At 54.2% G+C, this 22,015-nt stretch overlaps 1 protein-coding gene across 2 annotated transcripts in view; it reads left to right on the forward strand.

Moving 5' to 3' along the window:
* LOC140425427 (E3 ubiquitin-protein ligase RNF144B-like) overlaps positions 1-22,015 on the forward strand; it is a 117,327-nt gene that overhangs the window by 13,678 nt on the left and 81,634 nt on the right. Inside the window, exon 2 of one of the 2 annotated variants that reach the window (XM_072509697.1) lies at positions 1,005-1,069. The exons of the other annotated variant lie outside the window; for it this stretch is intronic. The gene's annotated coding sequence lies outside the window, so the exon portion shown is untranslated. The remainder of the gene's footprint in view (positions 1-1,004; positions 1,070-22,015) is intronic. 2 annotated transcript variants of the gene reach the window in all.

Here is a 22,015-nt window from a genome sequence, read left to right on the forward strand (position 1 = left end):
CCAATATCGCAGAGAGTGCTCGTGGAGGGTTTTGAAGATGTGGGCAATGATATTAAAACAAATGCAATGAAGGATTGCAAATGCAGGGGTTCCTTAGGGTGATGTCCTTGGCTCAACCATCTTGAACTGCTGCATTACAAGGGCAGAAGTGGGAATGTTTGCACAGTGTTCAGTAACAGATGTGCCTTCTCATGAAGCATTCCTGCTCAAATACAGCAAGATCTGGACAACGTATAGGTTTGGGCTAATAAGTGGCAAGCAACATTTGCACCACTCCAGTGCCAAACAGGACCATCTCCAGTAAGAGAGAATCTAACCGTATCCCCTTGATGCTCCCAGCATTATCCTCAATGAATTCCCCCTCCTCGAGATCATGGGTGTTACCATGAGTAGAAAGTTAACTGGAACAGACACACAAATATTGTGGAAGAGCCGGTCAGAAGCTGGGAATTCTGCAGAAAGTATCTTGCCTCTTGACTCAGACTATTGTAAGGGTCCTTCCTGTCCGTTCCCTTATTTCGCCTTTTTATTTGATTTTTGCTGTTGATTTTTGATCCATGGATGATTTATGGACAGGTGTTTGAAGCAGTGGCCTGTGCCTTTCATTCAAGCAGAGGATTTCAGCAGCAGGAGAGATCACTGTTAGTCCGTGCTGGTTCAGACCGGGGCTCTAGACTGTCCGACACCAATGGGAGCTGTAGACTGTCCGACACCAATGATAGCGATTGGCTAGGACTCTTTTGTTTTTGATTGATTTGGCTGGTGGCCAATGAATTGGCCCAAAAGGCTGTACTCTGCCCAATAACAGGTGGTGAGTGGATCTGATCCCACTGAGCTGTTTTTCAGAGTTCCAAGGTTCCAGCTTGATTTCCGTTTTGATTCTGACAACCTGATGGAGGGATCTAACTAACTCTCTCAAAAATACCCAATTAATTCTCTTCAGAAGGCTATTAGTGTGGGCTGACTCTCTCTCTCTCTCTCTCTCTCTCTCTCTCTCTCTCCAGCAAGTCTGGGTGCCGTTCTCTTGAGACTGCAGAGGCCTGAAATCAAATCACAAGCTGGAACCAAGGTTTGATGTGAACTAAAGTGTCTCTCCAAAATGTCTGCTGACTGAGTGCTGCATTTTCTCATGTGCGGGGAATGAATGACTCTGTAAAGGAGACTTTAATTAGCAAGCCTGCTGTGAGGAAAGCATGTTTTTAAATTAAAAAAAAAAAAAAATTTGAAGCAAAGACTCTTATCCTGGACCTTCATCCTTCATTATTTTTACCCCTTACCTCCTCCCCCCCCCACCCCCCCCCAAATGTATGTATGTGTGTGTATAGAGGGTGTGACAGTTCAAAGTGGGTTGTAAGTCATCTTGTTGTTATCCAGTTGTATTACTGCCTATTTCATGACAGTTCTTGGAAAAATAAACCGTAATCATGTTTAAATTTACAAACCTGGGGCGTCATTCTCCGACCCCCCGCCGGGTCGGAGAATGGCCGTTGGCCGCCGTGAATCCCGCCCCCGCCCCCGCCGAAGTCTCCGCTCCCGGAGATTGGGCGGGGGCGGGAATCCGGTTGGCGGGACCCCCCGCTGGATTCTCCGGCCCGGATGGGCCGAAGTCCCGCCCAGGAATTGCCTGTCCCGCCGGCGTAAATCAAACCTGGTATTTACCGGCGGGACCAGGCGGCGTGGGCGGGCTCCGGGGTCCTGGGGGGGGGGGGGCGCGGGGCGATCTGACCCCGGGGGGTGCCCCCACGGTGGCCTGGCCCGCGATCGGGGCCCACCGATCCACGGGCGGGCCTGTGCCGTGGGGGCACTCTTTCCCTTCCGCCTCTGCCACGGTCTCCACCATGGCGGAGGCGGAAGTGACTCTCCCCACTGCGCATGCGCGGGAATCTGACAGCGGCCGCTGACGCTCCCGCGCATGCGCTGGGAAACTGACAGCGGCCGCTGACGCTCCCGTGCATGCGCTGGGAAACTGACAGCGGCCGCTGACGCTCCCGCGCATGCGCCGCATTTCCGCGCCAGCTGGCGGGGCAACAAACGCCATTTCCGCCAGCTGGCGGGGCGGAAATCCCTCCGGCGTCGGCCTAGCCCCTCAATGTTGGGGCTAGGCCGCAAAAGATGCGGAGACTTCCGCACCTTTTTGTCGGCGCGATGCCCGTCTGATTTGCGCCGGCTTTGGCGCCAGTCGGCGGGCATCCCGCCGTTGGGGGAGAATTTCGCCCCTGGTGACTGTAATTATTGGGCAACCAAGGGCCAAAAACGTAGGGAATTTTTATAAGAATTATTGGTTAATTCACTTGTGTTGTGACTCTGGGATGAGTGGGACTGGAACTGACCGCACACTTACCCAGGGTGTTGTAAAACGATCTACAAGCTCCAATCAGGAGTGTGTACCATCTACAAGGTGCTCAGCAGCAACTCCCCAACCCTCCTTTGACTGCACTTTCCAAACCTGTGACCTTTTACAAGAGCAGCAGACTCCAGGGAACACCATCACACGCAAGTTCCCCTCCAAGCAACACGTCACTTTGCCTTGGAAGTAAATCGCCGTACCTTCACTGTCACTTGGTCAAAATCTGGAAGTCCCTTACTGTGTGTGTACCCTACACATCATGGACTGGAGCAGTTCATAAAGGCAGCTGACTACCACCTTTTTTTTTACAAAGGTAATTACACACTGGGCTAGGTGTGTCCACATCCTGTGAAAGAATAACAAAAATAATCACGGTCTGATCAGGATGATTTATTTTTTATTTTGAGCAGGGTTGGATGCAGATGACACATCTCCATACGTAACAAAACTCACCTGAATGTTTGCTACTTTTCCAGTTTCATGGTCATGTGAAAGCACATGTACCCTGGCCACAAGCAAGTATTTGCCAAAGACTGGCGTAACAATTCTCTCTCATTTACCATCATGTGACCGACCCAAATCTTGTCCAAATTGTTACCACAATCAGTTTGACATTGCACAACTTCAAAAGTAAACTTCTACTTCCCTGTTTGCAACTATATGGTTTTTAATATCCTTTTGTAATTTAATTCAATAGCTAACACGCTATACCTGTGTTCCTGGTTCCCTCCCAAATGTATCTTATGACACAGGTCTGTAAATAAGATTGTGCTGGGAAAAAAAACAGCATGTCTGGCAGCATCAGCTGAGAGGCAAACAGAGTTAATTTTTCAAATCCAACACAACTATGTACATATTTAGTGTATCCAATTATTTACACTGGCTGTAATTATGGAATTTTACAATATATAAGCAGGCCACTTTGTCTCATTTCCCTACAGCTCTTCTGCATGTTTCTTTATCAAATATTTGCTATTAAAAGCTTGTGTGGATTCTGCTTCCACTAGCGCAAGATTTCCATGAACTGATTATCCTCCACATGGAAAAAGAACACTCCATATCACATCTTGTTATTTTAACAAATTTATAGCCTTGCGTTGCCAAACAGAGAAATATGAAGTAAGGGAATTAATTTTTGAGAGGGGTTGGTGATAAACAATTGTGTCCATAACAAGAACTTCATCACGCCACCCTCACTATGTCACTAAGACTGGGGTGTGCAGACACCCAGGGGTTCATGAAGGCAGTGTGTGATGGGGTGTTTGGGTGTGTGTGCGCCATGTAGCTGGTGAATATATTTATGATTTTGTGCCTCTTCCTAATTCATAATATATGCATTGATATAGCTAGAAGCTAGTTTACATTTGATTTCTGTGTTCGCACCTGTTTTGCAGCAAAAAAAGGGTGTGGACATTGGGAGTGTTTGGGGGTTCCCGATGATCTTGGGAGGCCACTAGGCGTTTCGTGATTCAAAGATTTGAGAAACTCTGCACGGAGTGATCAGTGTTTCTGAAATTAGTGTTCTATGTTCCCTTTTCAGCTTTGCACACATACTCTTAAATAATTCTGTCGAAGGACATAATGAGAATTGTTATAAAGTGCTCTATTGCTACTTAATGTAATGTACTTAAGGTTATGTGAACCGTATTGCAACTTTTTTCAGAGTTGGAAAGCTTGCCACTATAGAGATTATATTTCAATCCAAAACTGAATATATTAAAGTATTAGAATCCACATCAGACAAAATTTGCCTGTGATTTAAAACAAAAAACAATGGGGGGAGGGGGAAACCAAGATACTGGGCGAAATTCTCCGTTATCGGCGGAAAGTCCGCCGATCGGTGCAAAAAACGGCGCAAATCCCACTTGCGTCACGTCATAAAAATGGGACGATAGTCTCCGGCCCGAAATGGGCTAGCAGCGACGTAACGGGATCCGCGCTTGCGCAGTGGTTCACGCCGTGCAGCGTCATACGCGCTGCACGGTGTGACGGCTCAGAAGGCCGCGCAGCCCCCCCCCCCCCCAACTGACCGGAACACCCGACCGGATGGCTGGCCGTCGCTCAGCCCCGAGGTTCGAGTCACGCGATGTGGAAGCGCTCCTGGACGCGGTGGAGCAGAGGAGGGACGCCCTGTATCCCGGGCACGGCCGCAGAGTTGCCCCACGCCACAGGCGGCGTCTGTGGAGGGAAGTGGCAGAGGCCGTCGCCGCTGTGGCCCTGACACCACGGACAGGCACCCAGTGCCACAAGAAGGTGAACGACCTCGTCAGAGCAGGCAGGGTGAGCCTCCCCATATCCCCCCCTCCCCCATATCCCCCCCTCCCCCATATCCCCCCCTCCCCCATATCCCCCCCTCCCCCATATCCCCCCCTCCCCCATATCCCCCCCTCCCCCATATCCCCCCCTCCCCCATATCCCCCCCTCCCCCATATCCCCCCCTCCCCCATATCCCCCCTCCCCCATATCCCCCCCTCCCCCATATCCCCCCCTCCCCCATATCCCCCCCTCCCCCATATCCCCCCCTCCCCCATATCCCCCCCTCCCCCATATCCCCCCCTCCCCCATATCCCCCCCTCCCCCATATCCCCCCCTCCCCCATATCCCCCCCTCCCCCATATCCCCCCCTCCCCCATATCCCCCCCTCCCCCATATCCCCCCCTCCCCCATATCCCCCCTCCCCCATATCCCCCCTCCCCATATCCCCCCTCCCCCATATCCCCCCTCCCCCATATCCCCCCCTCCCCCATATCCCCCCCCTCCCCCATATCTCCCCCCTCCCCCATCTCCCCCATCTCCCCCCTCCCCCATCTCCCCCCTCCCCCCTCCCCCATCTCCCCCCTCCCCCATCTCCCCCTCCCCCATCTCCCCCTCCCCCATCTCCCCCTCCCCCATCTCCCCCTCCCCCATCTCCCCCTCCCCCATCTCCCCCTCCCCATCTCCCCCTCCCCCATCTCCCCCCTCCCCCATCTCCCCCTCCCCCATCTCCCCCCTCCCCCATCTCCCCCCTCCCCCATCTCCCCCCTCCCCCATCTCCCCCTCCCCCATCTCCCCCTCCCCCATCTCCCCCTCCCCCATCTCCCCCTCCCCCATCTCCCCCTCCCCCATCTCCCCCTCCCCCATCTCCCCCTCCCCATCTCCCCCTCCCCCATCTCCCCCCTCCCCCATCTCCCCCCTCCCCCATCTCCCCCCTCCCCCATCTCCCCCCTCCCCCATCTCCCCCTCCCCCATCTCCCCCCCTCCCCCATATCCCCCCCTCCCCCATATCCCCCCCTCCCCCATATCCCCCCCTCCCCCATATCCCCCCCTCCCCCATATCCCCCCCTCCCCCATATCCCCCCCTCCCCCATATCCCCCCCTCCCCCATATCCCCCCTCCCCCATATCCCCCCTCCCCCATATCCCCCCTCCCCCATATCCCCCCTCCCCCATATCCCCCCTCCCCCATATCCCCCCTCCCCCATATCCCCCCTCCCCCATATCCCCCCCCTCCCCCATATCCTCCCCCCTCCCCCATATCCTCCCCCCTCCCCCATATGTCCCCCCCCTCCCCCATGTCCTCCCCCATGTCCCCCCCCCTCCCCCATGTCCCCTCCCCCATGTCCCCCCCCCCTCCCCCATGTCTCCCCCGTCTCCCCAGTCTCAGCAGGCCATCGCTGAGGGCATCGGCGCCAGTGGCCATGTGCGAGCCGGCGTCGCACTGTCACAGACAGGGTTTGACAACCCCCTGGGCTCCATGGCTGCAAACCTGCAGACCCCTGTCGATACCAGCACGGGCCTCCAGGACTGGCAGCGCCAGATGTCGGGGGGGCGTCGGATGGCCAGTCCGTTCGCATCCCCCACCCATGTAGAGGCCTGGGGGCCATCGGGCACCCCGAGGGAGGAGGAGGTGGTGTGGTCCGTCCCGGCTCCCTCTGTAGGGGAGGTCCCGGTACACCGCGGCACCTCGGACCCCCCCCCCCCACCCCCCTTCCATCCCAGGTGCATCGGGTGGGCAACGGGCAGGACAGGCTGGCAGCTCACCACCCCAGTCGCCCGGGCCGCAGCCTGGCCCATCTAGGCCAGGACGCCCCAGGAAACGGCCGCCAAAGGGATCCAGTGTCAGAGGGCAGGAATCACAGGAGTCCACCTCCAGTTCTGCTGTACCGTCTGGGGAACCACCTAGACGTAGTCAAAGGGCCCGTAAGGCCAAACAATTAGACACTGAGTAAGTTGGCACGGGTGCAGGGCACAGATGAGTTTTAGGGGCTAGGGCACGTGCATTAACTCCTTTGGTTATTAAAGTCAATGTTACACCTACCGAAGCTGCCTTTGTGCTCTGTCCAAAGTGTGCGGGCGTGTCATGTACGTTGAGCGCAAGTGTGTGTGTGAGGGGTGGTCTTACCTCAGCCCCAGGTGAGTCTGCCCCCTTCCCCCTGGGCCGCCATCAACATCCCCCGGGCAGAGGACGGGACCGTGCGCTGCAGTGTCACAGCCGCATGCAGGGATGGTCCGGGTGGATGGTGGTACTGTGGCCATGGGTCAGACATAGTCCAACGATGTAGAGCCAGGAGCTCATCGCAGGGCGGGTTGTCATCATCCTCCATGGCCTGCGATAGACACGCCTCCACCCGCAACTGGGTGAGCCCGGCCCGTTGTGCCGCCGGTGGATCGGCAATAGGGGGGGGGGAGGGGTCGTGTGCATGCGGGTGGGGTGTGTGGGGTTGGGGAGGGGGGTGAGGGTGGGTGGATGGGTGGGGGGTGTGGGTGGTCGGCTGTTGCCATGGTGTGCGGTCTGTGGCCATACTACCCGATTCCCACGCCCATCTAGTCAGTGAAGCGGGCGTCTATCAGTCTGTCCCGTGCCCGCTGGGCCAGCCGGTAACGGTGGACAGCCACCCGCCTGTGTCTACCCCGTCTGCCCTGACCATTGCCCCCATCCCCCTCATCTGGGGAGGACTGGGCCTCTTCCTGCTGCTCCTCCACTCCGCCCTCCTCTGCCTGCGGCACATCGCCCCTCTGCTGGGCTATGTTGTGCAGGACGCAGCACACCACAATGATGCGTCCGACCCTATCTGACCGATACTGGAGGGCGCCCCCAGAGAGGTCCAGGCACCTGAAACGCACCTTCAGCACGCCAAAGCACCTCTCGATCACTCCCCTTGTCGCTACATGGGCATCATTGTAGCGGTTCTCCGCCTCATTGCGTGGCCTCCGTATAGGCGTCATCAGCCACGATCGCAATGGGTAGCTCCAGTCGCCCAGCAACCAGCCCCTCAGCCGGGGATGGCGTCCCTCGTACATGCCGGGGATGGATGACCGCGACAACACGAATGAGTCGTGTACACTGCCTGGGTGACGGGCGCAGACGTGCAGGATCACCATGCGGTGGTTGCAGACCACCTGTACGTTCATCGAATAGGTCCCCTTCCTATTAGTGAACACGGCCCTGTTATCTGCAGGTGGCCGCACGGCGACGTGCATCCAATCGATCGCGCCCTGGACCATGGGGAACCCGGCAACGGCAGAGAAGCCCACGGCCCGGGCATCTTGGCTGGCTCGGTCCACGGGGAAGCGGATGTAGCGGTGCGCCATGGCATAAAGGGCATCTGTCACTGCCCGGATGCACCGATGCACCGATGTCTGCGATATGCCGGACAGGTCCCCACTCGGTGCCTGGAATGACCCCGTTGCATAAAAGTTCAGGGCCACCGTAACCTTGACGGACACGGGGAGAGGGTGTCCCCCGCCAGTGCCACGCGGTGACAGGTGTGCCAGCAGGTGGCAGATGTGTGCCACGGTTTCCCGGCTCATCCGGAGCCTCCTCCTGCATTCCCGGTCTGTGAGGTCCTGGTATGACTGCCGGGGCCGGTACACACGGGGCGCCCTCGGGTGCCTCCGTTGCCGTGGGGCCGCGACGTCCTCCTCCCCCTCCTCGTCCTGTCGGTCAGGTGTCCCTCCAGCCTGGGCGGCTGCCGCCTGCGCCGCCTCTCTGGCACGCTCCTCCTCCTCCTCCTCATCCAGGGCAACATAGACATGAGCGGCTGCCACCACGGCGGCCAACATCGCTGGATGGTCTGAAAACATGATGGCCTGGTGGGGGGGAGGGGAACGACGACATGTCATCATTGCCCATATCCCCTCCTTCCCCCAGCCAGGTGGCATGGACCGCATGGGTCCAACTGTTGGAGGCTGGCACCTGGCCAGGTGGACCAACTCATTTGCCCTCCCATCACCCTCGGCACGGACCCTCTCCCCAACCTCCACCCCAGCAGGGACCCCCTCCCCAACCTCCAACCCAGCACGGACCCCCTCCCCAACCTCCACCCCAGCACGGACCCCCTCCCCAACCTCCACCCCGGCACGGACCCCCTCCCCAACCTCCACCCCGGCACGGATCCCCCCCCAACCCCCAACCTCCACCCCGGCACGGACCCCCCCCCCAACCCCCAACCTCCACCCCGGCACGGACCCCCCCCCAACCTCCACCCCGGCACGGACCCTCTCCCCAACCTCCACCCCGGCACGGACCCCCTCCCCAACCTCCACCCCGGCACGGACCCCCTCCAACCCCCAACCTCCACCCCGGCACGGACCCCCTCCAACCCCCAACCTCCACCCCGGCACGGACCCCCTCCAACCCCCAACCTCCACCCCGGCACGGACCCCCTCCAACCCCCAACCTCCACCCCGGCACGGACCCCCTCCAACCCCCAACCTCCACCCCGGCACGGACCCCCTCCAACCCCCAACCTCCACCCCGGCACGGACCCCCTCCAACCCCCAACCTCCACCCCGGCACGGAACCCCTCCAACCCCCAACCTCCACCCCGGCACGGACCCCCTCCCGGCACTCCCCCGGAGCCCAGCCTACTCTAACCACCCCCCCCCCCCCACCCCGCCGCACACACACACACACAAGCCGAGACACACCTCTCCTCACGCAATCAGTCTGCGGCCACGCCATTGACGGCCTGGTGGGGGGGGAGGGGAACGACGACATGTCATCATTGCCCATATCCCCTCCTTCCCCCAGCCAGGTGGCATGGACCGCATGGGTCCAACTGTTGGAGGCTGGCACCTGGCCAGGTGGACCAACTCATTTGCCCTCCCATCACCCTCGGCACGGACCCTCTCCCCAACCTCCACCCCAGCACGGACCTCCACCCCAGCACGGACCCCCTCCCCAACCTCCACCCCAGCACGGACCCCCTCCCCAACCTCCACCCCAGCACGGACCCCCTCCCCAACCTCCACCCCGGCACGGACCCCCTCCCCAACCTCCACCCCGGCACGGACCCCCCCCAACCTCCACCCCGGCACGGACCCCCTCCCCAACCTCCACCCCGGCACGGACCCCCTCCCCAACCTCCACCCCGGCACGGACCCCCTTCCCAACCTCCACCCCGGCACGGACCCCCTCCCCAACCTCCACCCCGGCACGGACCCCCTCCCCAACCTCCACCCCGGCACGGACCCCCTCCCCAACCTCCACCCCGGCACGGACCCCCTCCCCAACCTCCACCCCGGCACGGACCCCCTCCCCAACCTCCACCCCGGCACGGACCCCCTCCAACCCCCAACCTCCACCCCGGCACGGACCCCCTCCAACCCCCAACCTCCACCCCGGCACGGACCCCCTCCAACCCCCAACCTCCACCCCGGCACGGACCCCCTCCAATCCCCAACCTCCACCCCGGCACGGACCCCCTCCAATCCCCAACCTCCACCCCGGCACGGACCCCCTCCCCAACCTCCACCCCAGCACGGACCCCCCCCCAACCCCCAACCTCCACCCCGGCATGGACCCCCTCCCCAACCTCCACCCCAGCACGGACCCCCTCCCCAACCTCCACCCCGGCACAGACCCCCTCCCCAACCTCCACCCCGGCACGGACCCCCTCCAACCCCCAACCTCCACCCCGGCACGGACCCCCTCCAACCCCCAACCTCCACCCCGGCACGGACCCCCTCCAACCCCCAACCTCCACCCCAGCACGGACCCCCTCCCGGCACTCCCCCGGAGCCCAGCCTACTCTAACCCCCCCCCCCCCCCCCCCCCCCCCCCCCGCCGCACACACACACACACAAGCCGAGACACACCTCTCCTCACGCAATCAGTCTGCGGCCACGCCATTTCCTGCCCAGAGCCTACCCCCCAGGCCGTCACTCACCTCCTCGCTGGTCGGCGTGAGCCTGGAGCACCGGGTCACGCCGATGAAAAGGAGGTTTGATTCACGTCGACGGGACTTCGGCCCATCCGGAAGGGAGAATATCGGCAGGCCGAAAATCGGCTGCCTTGCGCAGACCCGTGACATTCTCCGCGGCAGCGGCGCCATTAACGCCCCGCGACTTTTCTCCCTTCGGAGACTTCGGCGGGGGCGGGGGCGGGATTCACGGCGGCCAACGGCCATTCTCCGACCCGGCGGGGGGTCGGAGAATGACGCCCACTATCTTTCGAACATTTAACCCTAAACCCCATCCTCTCCGGTTGACATTAAATCCTATGGTACTATATTGAAGAAGGCAGAGCGATCCTACTGGTGGCCGGGCAACTATTTATCCTGCAAATATCACTAAAACCTAGGGCGCGATTCTCCACTCCTGTGCCGGTTGGGAGAATCGCCTGGGCCAAAAGTTCCCGGGACGCCGGTCCAACGCCCTCCCGCGATTCTCCCAAGCGGCGGGAACAGCCCCATCGAGTTCCGCAGGCCGGGGCGGTGGGGGGGGGGGGAGGGGGATCCTGCACCGGGGGGTACCTCAAATGTGGCATGGCCCACAATCGGTGCCCACTGATCATCGGGCCGTCCTCTCTGAAGGAGGACCTCCTTCCTTCCGCGGCCCCGCAAGATCCGTCCGCCATCTTCTTGTGGGGCGGACCCGGAGAGGACGGCAACCACGCATGTGCGGGTGACGCCAGTTATGCGGCGCCGGCCGCGTCATCTATGTGGCGCCGCCTTTACGCGGCGACAAGGCCTGGTGCGTGTAGATGACACGGCTCCAATCCTAGCCTATTGTCGGGGCCTGAATCTGTCGGGATCGGGGCCGTTTCGCGCCGTCGTGAACCTCGACGGCGTTCATGACGGCGTGGGCACTTCGGCGCGGGAGTGGAGAATCCCACCCCTAGTATCTGGCCTGTATCTCATTGTGTGTGGTGCTGTGTGCAAATCGGCTCTTTGCATTACAGCACTTCAAAAATACTGCATAACATTTATAGGACATCATAGGGTCTTGGAAAATGGTTTAACAAGAAATGATACTGTTTAATTCATCAACAGGAAAGGGTTGCATTCCACTAAATGTGATGATCATGTGGAGATGCACAAATAAGGATCCTCAGTGTAAATCCAAACAACCGGAAAAGTGCCAATGTCTCATTCGTCCTTGAAGGATGATGCTACAGCAGTGCATGACAACATGAGAGGGGATTACAGGATGGTAATTGGGCGATACAAGATACTCATTGAAGACATGGCTTATGACACCATTCCAGAGAACCAATAATGAAGCACAGGAACGATACAACCATGCACATGTAGCAATACTTCAGGTAGTGGGAGGACAATTGGCGTTTTCACATTACGTTTTCGATGCCTGGACAGGTCAGGTGGGAAGATTCCAGTCTGCACTGGAAACATCCTCCAGGTGCTCCAGTTTCTCCCACCAAAAGTCCCGAAAGACATGCTTGTTAAGTGACATTCTGAATTCTCCCTCTATGTACCCGAACAGGCGCCATGAGTGTGGCGACTAGGGGCTCCAACAGACCTGTTAATAGGCTGCCTTGTAAGATTGTGTAGGTGGGGTGGACCACATACCTTCGAGGTCAAAACACAGAAATGGTCCCTTCCCTCCAAGGTGGTCAGGTTCTTCCCCAAATGAGCCATTTCTCCTTCAGTACATTATCACATATAAATTCCCAATCTAGCACCATAAAGCTAGAGTTTCAAGCAACTATTGTGACTCAGAGGGTGTAATGTTTTATCATGACTAAATCAGGTACATGAATTCAATCCTTTACTCATTGAAAAAAGGTGTTCAAAGTAGGCATGGAATTGGAACCTGGGGGGGTTTAAACTAATGCAGCAGGGGCATGGGAACCTGGATTGTAGTTTTAGGGTAAGGGAGAATGAGAGTATAGAGGTCAGGAGCACAGATTTGACATCGCAGGAGGGGGCCAGCGTTCAGGTAGGTGGTTTGAAGTGTGTCTACTTCAATGCCAGGAGTATACGAAACAAGGTAGGGGAACTGGCAGCGTGGGTTGGTACCTGGGACTTCGATGTTGTGGCCATTTCGGAGACATGGATAGAGCAGGGACAGGAATGGATGTTGCAGGTTCCGGGGTTTAGGTGTTTTAGTAAGCTCAGAGAAGGAGGCAAAAGAGGGGGAGGTGTGGCGCTGCTAGTCAAGAGCAGTATTACGGTGGCGGAGAGGATGCTAGATGGGGACTCTTCCGAGGTAGTATTGGCTGAAGTTAGAAACAGGAAAGGAGAGGTCACCCTGTTGGGAGTTTTTTATAGGCCTCCTAATAGTTCTAGGGATGTAGAGGAAAGGATGGCGAAGATGATTCTGGATATGAGCGAAAGTAACAGGGTAGTTATTATGGGAGACTTTAACTTTCCAAATATTGACTGGAAAATATATAGTTCGAGTACAATAGATGGGTCGTTTTTTGTACAGTGTGTGCAGGAGGGTTTCCTGAAACAATATGTTGACAGGCCAACAAGAGGCGAGGCCACGTTGGATTTGGTTTTGGGTAATGAACCAGGCCAGGTGTTGGATTTGGAGGTAGGAGAGCACTTTGGGGACAGTGACCACAATTCGGTGACGTTTACGTTAATGATGGAAAGGGATAAGTATACACCGCAGGGCAAGAGTTATAGCTGGGGGAAGGGCAATTATGATGCCATTAGACGTGACTTGGGGGGGATAAGGTGGAGAAGTAGGCTGCAAGTGTTGGGCACACTGGATAAGTGGGGCTTGTTCAAGGATCAGCTACTGCGTGTTCTTGATAAGTATGTACCGGTCAGACAGGGAGGAAGGCGTCGAGCGAGGGAACCGTGGTTTACCAAGGAAGTGGAATCTCTTGTTAAGAGGAAGAAGAAGGCCTATGTGAAGATGAAGTGTGAAGTTTCGGTTGGGGCGATGGATAGTTACAAGGTAGCGAGGAAGGATCTAAAGAGAGAGCTAAGACGAGCAAGGAGGGGACATGAGAAGTATTTGGCAGGAAGGATCAAGGAAAACCCAAAAGCTTTCTATAGGTATGTCAGGAATAAGCGAATGACTAGGGAAAGAGTAGGACCAGTCAAGGACAGGGATGGGAAATTGTGTGTGGAGTCTGAAGAGATAGGCGAGATACTAAATGAATATTTTTCGTCAGTATTCACTCAGGAAAAAGATAATGTTGTGGAGGAGAATGCTGAGCCCCAGGCTAATAGAATAGATGGCATTGAGGTACGTAGGGAAGAGGTGTTGGCAATTCTGGACAGGCTGAAAATAGATAAGTCCCCGGGACCTGATGGGATTTATCCTAGGATTCTATGGGAGGCCAGGGAAGAGATTGCTGGACCTTTGGCTTTGATTTTTATATCATCATTGGCTACAGGAATAGTGCCAGAGGACTGGAGGACAGCAAATGTGGTCCCTTTGTTCAAAAAGGGGAGCAGAGACAACCCCGGCAACTATAGACCGGTGAGCCTCACGTCTGTAGTGGGTAAAGTCTTGGAGGGGATTATAAGGGACAAGATTTATAATCATCTAGATAGGAATAATATGATCAGGGATAGTCAGCATGGCTTTGTGAAGGGTAGGTCATGCCTCACAAACCTTATTGAGTTCTTTGAGAAGGTGACTGAACAGGTAGACGAGGGTAGAGCAGTTGATGTGGTGTATATGGATTTCAGCAAAGCGTTTGATAAGGTTCCCCACGGTAGGCTATTGCAAAAAATACGGAGGCTGGGGATTGAGGGTGATTTAGAGATGTGGATCAGAAATTGGCTAGCTGAAAGAAGACAGAGGGTGGTGGTTGATGGGATATGTTCAGAATGGAGTACAGTCACAAGCGGAGTACCACAAGGATCTGTTCTGGGGCCGTTGCTGTTTGTCATTTTTATCAATGACCTAGAGGAAGGCGCAGAAGGGTGGGTGAGTAAATTTGCAGACGATACTAAAGTCGGTGGTGTTGTCGATAGTGTGGAAGGATGTAGCAGGTTACAGAGGGATATAGATAAGCTGCAGAGCTGGGCTGAGAGGTGGCAAATGGAGTTTAATGTAGAGAAGTGTGAGGTGATTCACTTTGGAAGGAATAACAGGAATGCGGAATATTTGGCTAATGGTAAAGTTCTTGAAAGTGTGGATGAGCAGAGGGATCTAGGTGTCCATGTACATAGATCCCTGAAAGTTGCCACCCAGGTTGATAGGGTTGTGAAGAAGGCCTATGGAGTGTTGGCCTTTATTGGTAGAGGGATTGAGTTCCGGAGTCGGGAGGTCATGTTGCAGCTGTACAGAACTCTGGTACGGCCGCATTTGGAGTATTGCGTACAGTTCTGGTCACCGCATTATAGGAAGGACGTGGAGGCTTTGGAGCGGGTGCAGAGGAGATTTACCAGGATGTTGCCTGGTATGGAGGGAAAATCTTATGAGGAAAGGCTGACGGACTTGAGGTTGTTTTCGTTGGAGAGAAGAAGGTTAAGAGGAGACTTAATAGAGGCATACAAAATGATCAGGGGGTTGGATAGGGTGGACAGTGAGAGCCTTCTCCCGCGGATGGAAATGGCTGGCACGAGGGGACATAACTTTAAACTGAGGGGTAATAGATATAGGACAGAGGTCAGAGGTAGGTTCTTTACGCAAAGAGTAGTGAGGCCGTGGAATGCCCTACCTGCTACAGTAGTGAACTCGCCAACATTGAGGGCATTTAAAAGTTTATTGGATAAACATATGGATGATAATGGCATAGTGTAGGTTAGATGGCTTTTGTTTCGGTGCAACATCGTGGGCCGAAGGGCCTGTACTGCGCTGTATTGTTCTATGTTCTATGGAACCGTCTGATGTTGGATGGATTCCAGTAGCCAGATTTTCAATTTAGAATCGTTGTATTACCAGACCCAATCACCAACCTGTGGTGTTGGGTGCTCTGGTGCACAGATGAGCCAACACAGTTGTATGTGGTACAACTCTATTTTATTATAACTCTTATAATACAGTTCGTTCTGGATACTCTGCACGTGCTGTCTCCCTGAGTGTGTTTGGCAATAGATGTGTCCTGGTTCTCCTCTGCAGCTAATACTGACCACCGGGGGTCGTGTCTGTGCTTTTATATCTTTCTGTCATTGGTTGTGGTGTTGTGTGTTCTGATTTGTCTGTTGGTGTGTCTATCATGATGTGTGTGTTTGAATATCATGACATCCCCCCTTTTTACAAAGATATGTGCCTACGTGGTTATAAATATAATTGTGTCGTGAGTGCATCGAAGAGTGTGTGTGTGTGTTATGTACAGCGTGTGTATATGACGTAACTATTTACATGGGGCGATGTCGGGTGCGTCACACTAACAAGGTTGTACCATAACAAAACTTGGATGCGAGAAAAAAAAAACTTGAACATTGGTCTGGTCAGACGATATCTGGAACAATAAACAACAACAGGTTATAATACAGAAGTGTTTGACTTTTTGAACGTATGAACAGCGTTATAAGTCCAGTCTAATGGGTGACCGCCTCAAGAATGGGCTGGTCCTCAAGCCGGTTCAGCTGTGGAGATTTGGTTCTGGTGGCGATGGAAGGGGCATGATCCGTGGCATCTCCACGAAGTCATCCTTGGGAACCAGTGGAGGATCCGGCGTGTGCGTACGGTTCAGTTGCGAGCGTGGAAGGCGGCGCAAAGCTCGCTGATTGCGCCTACGCACCAATCCATCCGCCCTGCATGCCAGGAACAAGGTGGAGTCTTTTTCTTTTTATGTTTGTGGTGGACGGCATCTTGTAGCCGATGGGTCGTTGCCATCGAAGTAGCACCATCACTAATATCATGCAAGGCGATGACTGTGCCAGATGTGGAAGTTGGCCGAGACCGTGTACGCTGGTTCCGGCCACCTGCTGTGCCGGAAGGGCGACTCCGCAGAGAAACGTCGAAGCATGTCGCCTTGGAGAGAGAATTGTTGCTCGCATCAACGTCTGGCGATGGCGCGAATTGGTGTGTCCATCTTGGACCGCCGGTGCTGGTTGCCACTGCCGACCCAGTGGGACTGCCACGCGATCCATTCCCTGTCGCCGTGGCATCCGCCGTCACCCTGAGCGTGCCATCACCGAGGCCGCGACACCGCCCGTCCGGAGCAAGGTCTGGCGTGCGCGAATCAGAGTCGGCGCTTGGCTGCTCCCCATCTGGAGTCCGGTCTGCCTTCCGTCGATGCCCCCCGTCCGGAGTCCCAACAGGTTCACTGGAGGCAGCCGAGATTCCCTGAAGCTGCACTTCTGGAGTCGGAACATGCAGGAATGCACAAACCAGTGGAGAGGGTCGAGCCATCGAGGGTGGAAGCGGTGCGCTGCCACCGCAGTCGTCAGTGGTCCCACCGTGATCGTCGAGTGCCTCGGTACGCACTAGGCGAGGTCTGTCACCTTGCACCTTTTGCATGGGAAGTGGGATGCTGTCGTCACTCGTCTCACATCCCGTGGATAGATCCTCATTAGCAGCTTGCTGTTCACTAGGGTTGGGTAGATTGTCAGAGTTTTCATCTGGTGGTGCACACCATGTCGGTGGACTGTCATTGTCTTGCCGTTGTCCTTCATTTGGGCTTTTCTTCTTTGGAATTTTAAATCTTCCCCCAGACATTGCAGAACCTTGTTTATTACCCCCAAATTCTCCCATAGGTATGGTCTCGAATATAGGATCCAATGTTTCTATCGACATTGTACTATTTTCCAAAGAACATTCCGTTTCACTTTTCTTCTCAGGTGCCTCATGTGTATCTTTGTCTAATGTACATGCCTTCATGGTCTCTGGGTCTGATTTTGCTGGGACTGGCATGGTCACAGTCTCTCTTTTACTGTTCTCAATTGCCCACCTTATACTCCCCATACATAACTGCTTAATCACTGGGGTTAGTGTGGTACAATGGATAATCGGGTCGACCTTATCTGCATCTTCACCATTAGTGGAAAGCACACTTGGTTCACTTGACACTGCTGTGGGTTTTAAATTCGTTATCTGGCTACTCGATGTCGGTGTCCTCAGGATTCTTGCTCCAATGTTCTGCTCAATAATCAGTGGAGCGTGTATAGGTTCAATGCAATTAATGTTCCCCTCAAGGTTTGAAGAGTCATTACTGACTAACTGCTGGTCTCCGAAGTTGGGATTTTGCGGTGTTGTGTTGAAGGGAGACATTTGTCCCTGCTGTAGATATGATTCAGGTTGTGTTATTTCCATTACCTGAGGATCAATGTCTTGTCCATTTTTTCGATCCGTACTAAAACACTGGCAATTCTCAGTCTGCTCCTTGCAAGTTAAACATTCAATTAATTTCGTTAGCAAATCCTCAGCATCCTTCTGTGGCCGTGCAGCATTATTAATCTCTGTTCGGCTATAATGATCCTGAAGGTCAGCGCATAAACCTTTTTTCTTCGGGCTTGGACGAGGCGATTCCTTTGGCTTGTCTTCAGTTGGGCTTGAACAGTCTTCAGCGCTGTGCCCTTCATTGTAGCATGAGAGACCGTCATGTTCATGCTGCTGTGTAGTGGAGCATGGTAGGCTGTTATAGCCTTCTTGCTGATCACGTGAGCATGGCAGACTTGCATCGTCTGCCGCTGGTTGGTCAGGAGAGGTTGCTAGACCCTCATGGTCTTGTTCCTGCAAGGACTGCGCTCTGGAGTCTTGCGTTCCTTCCATCGTGGAGTCCGTCCACGAGCTCTCTGTGGAGGCTTGTGACACTGGAGTCACTTCTTGTTCGTGCAAGGACTGCGCTCTGGAGTCTTGCGTTGCTTCTATCGTGGAGGCTGTCCACGAGCTCTCTGTGGAGGCTTGTGACACTGGAGTCACTTCTTGTTCGTGCAAGGACTGCGCTCTGGAGTCTTGCGTTGCTTCTATCGTGGAGGCTGTCCACGAGCTCTCTGTGGAGGCTTGTGACACTGGAGTCACTTCTTGTTCGTGCAAGGACTGCGCTCTGGAGTCTTGCATTTCTGCAATTGTGGAGTCTGTCCACGAGCTTGCTGTGGAAGCTTGTGACACTGGAGTCACTTCTGGTTCATGCGAGGACTGCACTCTGGAGTCTTGCATGTCTTCTTTCATAGAGTCGGGAACGTTGAGCGGGACGTGGACCACGCTCTGTGTGGCAGCAGGGCACTCTCCGTGTGCTTGCACCGCTCCCTGTCTGTTAATGTCAGGCTGCAGCATCATCCGGTACTGATAAGTTGGAACGTCATATCTGCTGGATTGAAGATCCTCAAATCCGAAAAATGAATCCGCATCTGCGTCGGATTCAATGTGGGGGCCGCCAATGTGCAACACGAAAGGTTCGTCCGAGTCATAGTCATATAGGACCACGGAGCTATCATTGGGCTCGCGAGGTCCGGAAACACTGTAAAGATCGTCATCGAAGTATTCAAGGTCGGAATCATCGGCTTGTGCGTAGGTAACTGCTTGTCGGAGGGTTCTTCGGAGGTCAAATTCATCTCCTGGGTCAGTTTGCGGCACTGTGCTGTCATTCCAGGTGAGGGAAGGTTGTTTTACAGCTTTAACAGATTTTTGTTTTTTTGATTTGGGACGTTTCCCTTTTAAATTGGATTTGGGACATTTCCCTTTTAAATTGGTGCAGTCTGGGGCCTCTGACATCCTGACGCTCGGTATGTAGCACGTAGGAAGCGACTGCGCATGCTCAGATCGCTGTTCCTTTACCGATGGCCGTTTTCTTGACTGCGCATGCGCAGCATCTCGCGCATGCGCAAACGAAACTTCCGGTTCTGCGCACTTCTCGCGCAACTGTGCTAGCGTTATACCTTTAGCAAGATGGCCGCTGACCTCGACCCAGCCTTTTCTCAGGCCCGGGATTTCGGCCTCTGGGAATTCGGGCTCCGGGATCCCAGCCACGAGGTGAGTACTGCAGCTTTTCTTACCTTTATGTGCCGATTGGATTGCGTTTTCTTCACAGTACTTGGAGAATTTGCCCAGGACTGCCTGGTAATCGTACCTTTGCTGCCTCCTGAAGAACCTGAACCTTCTGAATATTTCTCTTGCCCTTGCACCGGCGATGGTGAGGAGAAATTCAATTTTTTCCCTATCATCCAGGTCTTTGAGTTCAGCTGCCACCAGGAACAATTCGAACATTTGCCGGAATCGCCGCCAGTTTTCGCGGAGGTCGCCGTGGCACTGGAGCGCCTGCGGAACCGGGAGCTCGTACATCATGCCTGGGCACTGCTGGTTGTCTGTGTACACTGAGGTATGCCGGCAGGTATCGATCCACTCCTGTACCATGTGGTGTTGGGTGCTCTGGTGCACAGATGAGCCAACACAGTTGTATGTGGTACAACTCTATTTTATTATAACTCTTATAATACAGTTCGTTCTGGATACTCTGCACGTGCTGTCTCCCTGAGTGTGTTTGGCAATAGATGTGTCCTGGTTCTCCTCTGCAGCTAATACTGACCACCGGGGGTCGTGTCTGTGCTTTTATATCTTTCTGTCATTGGTTGTGGTGTTGTGTGTTCTGATTTGTCTGTTGGTGTGTCTATCATGATGTGTGTGTTTGAATATCATGACACAACCCTATTATTAAGGGCATCTTAATACCTTCCAGCCTGCAGATTTAGAGTAATGGAATTGTAAAATTTGTAACTAAACAGCTTGCGCTACTGGGCATGCAATCAAGATCTAAGGATGGTGGATTGACTAATTTTAACTGTTGATCCGATTCCATCTAACATATAAATTACATGTGACAATGGTAAAGCTAATCTCCTTTAATGTTATTTCAAAAATGGAGTCCCTTATTGGATTTCAAAATTCCCAATCAATAAAGATCTTTTGCACGTCTAAATCTCTCTTATATTTGGTGGGAAAAAAGGTCAAAACTTGATTGCTTATGTGGCCATATTCAAGGCTTGATCATCTGTCACATGCAAAGATCTGAAAGCTAACTAAAGTAGTTTGTCGGAACTATACTGGTTAACAAACTTCAATAATTACTCAAGGCCTGTAATCATTGACAGAGGTAGATTTGATTTACTTCTTGACTGTACAAATCATAGAATCCCTACAGTGCAGAAGGAGGCCATTTGGCCCATCAAGTCTGCACCGACCCACTAAACTATTCCACGCAAAGCTCACTTCCCCGTCCTATCCCAATAACCCCTTAACCTAACCTGCACATGTTTTTTTGAACATTAAGGGCAATTTAGCATGGCCTATCCACCTAACCTGCGCATATTTGGACTGTGGGAGGAAACCGGAGCACCCGGGGGAAACCCACGCAGACACTGGGAGAAAATGCAAACTCCACACAGACAGTGACCTAAGCCGGGAATTGAACCTGGGATCCTGGTGCTGTGAAGCAACAGTGCTAACCACTGTGCCACCGTGCCGCTCCTCTTCAGCTCTCCAGTTTCTTTTGCAGCTCTGGGAACTGCCCTTTGCTTAACACAATTTCTTTTTCAAAAATAAATTTAGACTACCTAATTATTTTTTTTTTCCCAATTAAGAGGCAAGTCCACCTTGGGTTTTGGGGGTGAGACCCACGAGGCCACTGGGAGAATGTGCAAACTCCACACGGACAGTGACCCGGGGCCGGGATCGATCCCGGGTCCTCATTGCCATGAGGCAGCAGTGCTAACCACTTCCCCACTGTGCTGCCCTGCTTAACATAATTTCTAATATTCATGAATTAAGGGGAACAGCAAATAGCTTCAGAACTATTTTGGAAAACCCATTTTTGTTGAGGAGGAAGGGGGGTGGGGGCGGTGCGGGGGCGGGGCGGGGGGGGGGGGGTGGGAGTGAGAAAAGGCACAAGAACATTGTCATTTTTACCAAGTTGGCGTCATGAAGGTCAAGCACTTTTCCTGGTCTGAAAAAAACCATGAAATACAACTTCTACAAAAGCAGATCATTGTTCACATGAGGTCTGGAATGGCTTCCTCCAAATTATTATGCTGGTTGTTGGTCTAACACACGGCTGCCCAACTTGGAAAATTAAAATCACAAATAAAACAAAATCAAGGGTGCTTTTCTTGTGCTGGCCTCGGCATTACCCAACATGCTTTGGTGTTAATCATTGTACGATTGTAATGCCTCTTGTGCCATAATGTTGCTTTTCTTACTTTTATGCCAACTATGCTGAACTTTGATTAACAGATCCATTCCAGAAATTCGGTCCGACTGGATTAATGACACTTGGTTTCATCACTACTGGGAAACATAAATGATTTATGACATATTTCCGAAGCAATTGGCATCAGTACTGTCTAGTTTCTGTGAGATTCTGAGTTCATGCTGCAATGCTGCTTGATACGCACGCGTGCACTTTTAGTCAAGTTTTTACAGTATTGCACCCACAGAGGTTTGTGGAAAACAATGACAGAAAGGTCACAGCGGCGGGCACACCCTCGGGGAACTAGTGGCAACTCCGCTGCGGGAATGTCTTGGGGGCCTAATGGGATTAAGCCCCAGTCGGACACGTATTCCCTGCTGCCTTCGAAGGCGTTCCCCCACCCAGAAA

The sequence above is a fragment of the Scyliorhinus torazame genome, chromosome 6 (assembly GCF_047496885.1).
Source record: "Scyliorhinus torazame isolate Kashiwa2021f chromosome 6, sScyTor2.1, whole genome shotgun sequence".
NCBI classification, from domain to species: domain Eukaryota; kingdom Metazoa; phylum Chordata; class Chondrichthyes; order Carcharhiniformes; family Scyliorhinidae; genus Scyliorhinus; species Scyliorhinus torazame.